Consider the following 7,770-nt stretch of genomic DNA (forward strand, 5'->3'; position numbering starts at 1 on the left):
ACACACACAAACACACACAGCACACACTAAACCAAATACCGTAGATATACCGTAGACATACCGATGTGAAGAGACATCCTCGCTGCACGCGCCTCCGGACTGCCACACACACACACGCTAGCTATTGGGTATAAACACACGGGAAAAAGGCATAGAAAAAAAAGACATCCTAAATAAAATAACACACACAAGCACTTAGCGGGGGTTTGGGGAGGCAGACGGAGGAGGGCCAGTTGGCATGGGAAAGGGAAATCGCCCTGACCAGGAGATGGATATAGTCTTGGCACCCCCCCCCTGGCGTGAAGGTGTACCCAACACACCAGGCGGTAAGGCTCGACACAACCCAAATCCCAGGAGGTTCATCCCCCAACCCACTTCCAGCCCACCAACCATTCTACCCCACCCGCCCTTACCCACTAAGTACCCACAGACATACACCAAAAAAAAGACTCCACTCCCATCAGACTCCTTGGAAGAAGGCAGCCTGATCCACCTAACAAAAAAGCCAGGCTCAACCGTACGGAAGAGTCTGGCAAAACTTCGACGGAGACAATGCGAAAGACAACGCCTGGCCAAGCAGAGCCCGACCGCTCTGGCCCCCGGAAGAGAGACCAGAGTAGCTAGAGCCGGCTTCCTCCTACGGAGGAAACCGACAAAAAAACTTCGGACATCTCAGAGGGAGACCGCCCGAAGGTGGAAGACTCAAACGCAGAACGGAATCACACCCGTTCTGTGAAAGAGCCAACCGTTGTTACACCTAACACCCTAACACCCTACACCAGCTAAAAAAACACCCTACACCCTGACGTGCTGCTCCCGCGCTGCGCCGATGCTCTCCACTTACGCGCCTCTGAAAGAACAAGACCGACTTAGACACAACCCAGGAGACAGTGACGGAGAATTAGACACAAGATGAAAATTATACAGGAGCAACAGTGTTTAATAATCTCGTTATTTGACTTGATTATCATTTCATTACTATTACTGGAATTATCATATTCATTACTATCATTGGTATTATTATTATTACAATTATCATTGTTTACCTGGACGCCAGAGGATACAGGCAAGGGATGACACACACGGCCGCCTCCATCAACGTGTCTCTCCAGCCGGGGCAACACGCTGGAAGTACAGGGAGACTCAGAGATGCGGAGAGGCAGCGACGGAGACATCAGACACCTTGGCTCAGGCACAGGTGGCTGCTCCATTAACCCGGTAACAGTGACGGGCCAAATTTGTGGCTTTACCATGTAGCAGCGATGGGCCAAGTTTGTGCCATGATATTTAAACCCCAATATAGATGATGCATAATCTGATCAGAAATGCTTTGATGTATATTATGAAATGGTTTGTGCGAGGGATGATTTTTTCTCATTTTTCTCGCTTAGAGGGACCATTAACCCGGTAGCAGCGACGGGCCAAATTTGTGGCTTTACCGTGTAGCAGTGACGGGCCAAATTTGTGCCATGATATTTAAACCCCAAAAAATAGAAGATACATAATTTGATCAGAAATACTTTGATATATATTATGAAATGGTTTGTGTGAGGGTGATTTTTTCTCATTTTTCTTGCTTGGAGGGACCATTAAGAAACATGATCCCTGCTGCTACCACCGAGTTAAACGTACCACTATATAAGGGAGACCGGTGATGATTCGAACAGTGGGATGGTCCGGCCATAGCACTTATTGTGAAGTGTATGGGAGTGAGTGCTGCGAGATTGTGTGTGAATGTGCAAAACTTTGTTGCCTTGGCCCACTGAGGGATGAAAGAATGAAGATGCTGATTAACTCTTGCATAAGGGGTTTGGACAGCACAGGGATGAAAGAATGAAGATGCTGGTTAACTCTTGTATAAGGGGTTTGGACAGCACAGGGATGAAAGAATGAAGATGCTGGTTAACTCTTGCATAAGGGATTTGGACAGCACAGGGATGAAAGAGTGGAGATGCTGCTTAACTCTTGCATAAGGGATTTGGACAGCACAGGGAAGAAAGAATGAAGATGCTGGTTAACTCTTGCATAAGGGGTTTGGACAGCACAGGGATGAAAGAATGAAGATGCTGATTAACTCTTGCATAAGGGGTTTGGACAGCACAGGGATGAAAGAATGAAGATGCTGATTAACTCTTGCATAAGGGATTTGGACAGCACAGGGATGAAAGAATGAAGATGCTGATTAACTCTTGTATAAGGGATTTGGACAGCACAGGGATGAAAGAATGAAGATGCTGATTAACTCTTGCATAAGGGATTTGGACAGCACAGGGATGAAAGAATGAAGATGCTGATTAACTCTTGCATAAGGGGTTTGGACAGCACAGGGATGAAAGAATGAAGATGCTGGTTAACTCTTGTATAAGGGGTTTGGACAGCACAGGGATGAAAGAATGAAGATGCTGGTTAACTCTTGCATAAGGGATTTGGACAGCACAGGGATGAAAGAGTGGAGATGCTGCTTAACTCTTGCATAAGGGATTTGGACAGCACAGGGATGAAAGAATGAAGATGCTGGTTAACTCTTGCATAAGGGGTTTGGACAGCACAGGGATGAAAGAATGAAGATGCTGGTTAACTCTTGCATAAGGGATTTGGACAGTATAGGGACGAAAGAATGAAGATGCTGGTTAGCTCTTGCATAAGGGGTTTGGACAGCACAGGGATGAAAGAATGAAGATGCTGGTTAACTCTTGCATAAGGGGTTTGGACAGTATAGGGACGAAAGAATGAAGATGCTGATTAACTCTTGTATAAGGGGTTTGGACAGCACAGGGATGAAAGAATGAAGATGCTGGTTAACTCTTGTATAAGGGGTTTGGACAGCACAGGGATGAAAGAATGAAGATGCTGGTTAACTTTTGCACAAGGGGTTTGGACAGCACAGGGATGAAAGAATGAAGATGCTGATTAACTCTTGCATAAGGGGTTTGGACAGCACAGGGATGAAAGAATGAAGATGCTGATTAACTCTTGTATAAGGGGTTTGGACAGCACAGGGATGAAAGAATGAAGATGCTGGTTAACTCTTGCATAAGGGATTTGGACAGCACAGGGATGAAAGAATGAAGATGCTGGTTAACTCTTGCATAAGGGGTTTGGACAGTATAGGGTATATGTAAAAAAAGGGATATGTAAAAGTAGTATTTGTATATGTGTGAAAAATTATTTAAATGAGTCTATAGTGTTAGAAATTGCAAAAATGAATATATGCACAACAGGGCAGAGAGGTGATGATTCAACCATTTTAGTTTAAGAAGTAGTGTAATTCTGTAATGCCAAGTTTGATTAAGTACGGGAAAGATAGAGATGGAATTTATATTTACTTAAAAATACTTAAAACTACTTTTCCTCCTTAATTTCTATCTTTCCCGTACTTAATTCAATTTTGGCATTACAATTTTGGTGATCTTCAGGCTGGATTCACACGAGCCGCTCCGTAGTGTTCAGCGGCCGCCACACAGCAATGGTCAAAATAGAACACACGCATCTCTATGGCTGCACGCTCACGGGACACCTTCTTGTGGCCGCCATAAAACCGTGGCGAGTTGTGGTGGGCGGAGCCATTTTCTGACCACGCCACTGTGGCCGGGGATAGATACCGTAGTTTCAAATGGCAGCGTGCACACGAGGCCCTGCCGCCACCCTGCTGCCACCCTGCCTTGACACTTGAACACCTGAATTTTAACGGTCATAATGATGTATAAGTATGACCTTCACGCATAACTTGTGTTCAGGATATAATGGATAAGCTCTTGTATTCTTTCAGAACTAATGTTTCTTTTCGTTTCACAGTTTTGCATATTATTAATTGATTCTGGTAAGGATTAATCACTGAGTGTGGGAGTTTTATTTACCCGGAAGTAGAAAGGGGAAAATGTTAGGTAACCGCAAAGACTGATGAATTATGTCAATAAATTACATCTAATGTGACTTAATATTCTTCATGTTCAGCCTTATGTTAAAATTACCGTAAGTCTCTCTTCTACCGGCACACACCTCCTCGTGTCCTGCCGTGTTATGCGTGGACCAATTATTGTTATAAAATGATTAAACCTTTCCTGTGACCTCCTAAAGTAGTACAAAATTATCGTGTTCTTTTAGCCGTGTAAATAATGTGTGGAATGCTACACGCAGCAGTCTGTTGCCAAGTGTATATGGGTGAACCCACGGCAGTACTTTCTTAAGCGCTTTTTGGCAAGGGAGCACAGACAGCCGCTGCCTCGACGAGATCCAGGACGCCACGTGCTGCCCTCATTAGTGGCCGCCGCCGAGTGGCTCGTGTGCACGGTGCACCTAACAAACATTTTTCGTGGTGACCATTTTTTGTGGCGGCCACTGACCACTAACAGTGTCTCGTGTGAACCCGGCCTAACATGTTCCTTCATCCTTAGGCTCTATAGGCTGCTAACATGATGTAGGTGCCAGGGAGATGGGATGGTTCACGCACAATAATGTTTGCTTAATAAACAAGAATATATCTACTGCAAGAATTGATATAACTTAAGTTTGATTGGCTCATAAACAAGGATATATCTACTGCAAGAATGTATATAACTTAAGTTTGATTGGTTAATGAACAAGAATATATCAACTCCAAGAATTGATATAACTTAAGTTTGATTGGTTAATGAACAAGAATATATCAACTCCAAGAATTGATATAACTTAAGTTTGATTGGCTCATAACCAAGAATATATCTACTGCAAGAATTGATATAACTTAAGTTTGATTGGCTCATAACCAAGAATATATCTACTGCAAGAATTGATATAACTTAAGTTTGATTGGCTCATAACCAAGAATATATCTACTGCAAGAATTGATATAACTTAAGTTTGATTGGTTAATGAACAAGAATATATCAAAAGTTTGATTGGTTAATGAACAAGAATATATCAACTCCAAGAATTGATATAACTTAAGTTTGATTGGCTCATAACCAAGAATATATCTACTGCAAGAATTGATATAACTTAAGTTTGATTGGCTCATAAACAAGGATATATCTACTGCAAGAATGGATATAACTTAAGTTTGATTGGTTAATGAACAATTGATATAACTTAAGTTTGATTGGTTAATGAACAAGAATATATCAACTCCAAGAATTGATATAACTTAAGTTTGATTGGCTCATAACCAAGAATATATCTACTGCAAGAATTGATATAACTTAAGTTTGATTGGCTCATAACCAAGAATATATCTACTGCAAGAATTGATATAACTTAAGTTTGATTGGCTCATAACCAAGAATATATCTACTGCAAGAATTGATATAACTTAAGTTTGATTGGCTCATAACCAAGAATATATCTACTGCAAGAATTGATATAACTTAAGTTTGATTGGCTCATAAACAAGGATATATCTGCTACAAGAATTGATATAACTTAAGTTTGATTGGTTAATGAACAAGAATATATCTACTGCAAGAATTGATATAACTTAAGTTTGATTGGCTCATAACCAAGAATATATCTACTGCAAGAATTGATATAACTTAAGTTTGATTGGCTCATAAACAAGAATATATCTACTGCAAGAATTGATGTAACTTCAGTTTGAATATATCTACTGCAATAATTGATATAACTTAAGTTTGATTGGCTCATAAACAAGAATATATCTACTGCAAGAATTGATATAACTTAAGTTTGAATATATCTACTGCAAGAATTGATATAACTTAAGTTTGATTGGCTCATAACCAAGAATATATCTACTGCAAGAATTGATATAACTTAAGTTTGATTGGCTAATGAACAAGAATATATCTACTGCAAGAATTGATATAACTTAAGTTTGATTGGCTCATAACCAAGAATATATCTACTGCAAGAATTGATATAGCTTAAGTCTGATTGGCTCATAACCAAGAATATATCTACTGCAAGAATTGATATAACTTAAGTTTGATTGGCTCATAACCAAGAATATATCTACTGCAAGAATTTATATAACTTAAGTTTGATTGGCTCATAACCAAGAATATATCTACTGCAAGAATTTATATAACTTAAGTTTGATTGGCTCATAACCAAGGATATATCTACTGCAAGAATTTATATAACTCAAGTTTGATTGGCTCATAACCAAGAATATATCTACTGCAAGAATTGATATAACTTAAGTTTGATTGGCTCATAACCAAGAATATATCTACTCCAAGAATTTATATAACTTAAGTTTGATTGGCTCACCATATATCTACTGCAAGAATTGATATAACTTAAGTTTGATTGGCTCATAACCAAGAATATATCTGCTCCAAGAATTTATATAACTTAAGTTTGATTGGCTCATAACCAAGAATATATCTGCTGCAAGAATTGATATAACTGAAGTTTGATTGGCTCATAACCAAGAATATATCTACTGCAAGAATTTATATAACTGAAGTTTGAGAATATATCTACTGCAAGAATTGATATAACTTAAGTTTGAATATGTCTACTGCAAGAATATATAACTGAAGAATTTATATAACTTAAGTTTGATTGGCTCATAACCAAGAATATATCTGCTGCAAGAATTGATATAACTGAAGTTTGAATATGTCTACTGCAAGAATCAACTTTTTTTTGATGCCCTTGAGCGGTTTCTTTATCTGTAAAAAACAATATCCATTATCCACACAACTATATCAAAATGCTTACAGGTCTCTCCGACTGAAGAGGTCACGGACAGAGGAGGTCACATGTGCCACCCCCGGCCCATGTCCCCCGGCGCCCATCTCCCGGAACACAGCTACACACAAACAACGCTAGCTATGGGTATAAAAAAAGATTACGTGCAAAAAGTTCACACACAAAAATGTACATCCTAACAAAATCCTAGCGCGAGGGCAAACCGCCCCGCACACACACACAAAAAAAAACAATCATACGGCAGGCCTGCCATTCACACACAGAAACACACACACTAAGGAACCCACTTAACCAAACCGTCGGTGTCGAAGCGATGATCCTCCGTCCGGTCCGGCCGCGGCATCCTGCAAAAACAGAGAGGCATATAAGAAAAGGGAACATTTAGACACGGGTGCTGAATTATAGCCATGCAAAAGGCAAATTACTTGTGTATAGTGCATGAAACTGGCCATCACGGGGGTTGTGAACTCATGGCAAAATCTAGTACTAACCCCGTAAGGTGACCGAGACTTAAAATTTAAAGAAGCATTATGAGTGAGAGCACCATGCAGACATTTACAAGAATTTCGGTTAATTCACATTCACGTACGGGCTGAGATATCGGCAAGGCTTGAAGCTGCCGATATCTTTACATAGAAGAGGCGCCTGGCTGGGACTGACAATTATACAGTGACAAAACAAACTTGTGAGCAGAGCCGGGCACCACAAACACACTAGAAGGAACCTCAAGCAAAAGATTTAGACTTATTATAAGGAAGGAAGGGATGAAGATAGACAGAGAGGAGGAGGAGAAAAAGGAGAAACAGATATAGAAAAAATTGGAGGAAGAGGAGAGGAGGAAAGAATGGAGGAAAGTCAGGGAAGAGGAATGGAAAAGAGAAGGAGGAAAAGTGAAAAAGGAATAAAGGAGAAAGGAGAATAGAAGGAACTGGATTATGAGGAGGAGGAGGAGGAGGAGGAGGAGGAGGAGAGAATGGACGATAGGAAATGAGATGAAAGATTTGACCACCAGAAAGAACCACAATTAAAAGACAACTTAGACATTAATTAAAAGGAAGGAAGGGATGAAGATAGACACAGAGGAGGAGGAGGAGGAGGAGGAGGAGAGAATTAATA

General features: G+C 40.3%; 1 long non-coding RNA gene across 1 annotated transcript; it reads right to left on the reverse strand.

Moving 5' to 3' along the window:
* Positions 1 to 431: 431 nt before the first annotated feature.
* Positions 432 to 7,486, reverse strand: LOC126982102 (uncharacterized). The gene is made up of 3 exons (XR_007734547.1): positions 6,664 to 7,486; positions 1,047 to 1,125; positions 432 to 850 (listed from the first exon to the last, which is right to left on the reverse strand). It is a non-coding gene; the product is annotated as an uncharacterized LOC126982102 (long non-coding RNA).
* Positions 7,487 to 7,770: the final 284 nt, after the last annotated feature.

Source organism: Eriocheir sinensis, chromosome 50 (assembly GCF_024679095.1).
Source record: "Eriocheir sinensis breed Jianghai 21 chromosome 50, ASM2467909v1, whole genome shotgun sequence".
Taxonomy (NCBI): Eukaryota; Metazoa; Arthropoda; class Malacostraca; order Decapoda; family Varunidae; genus Eriocheir; species Eriocheir sinensis.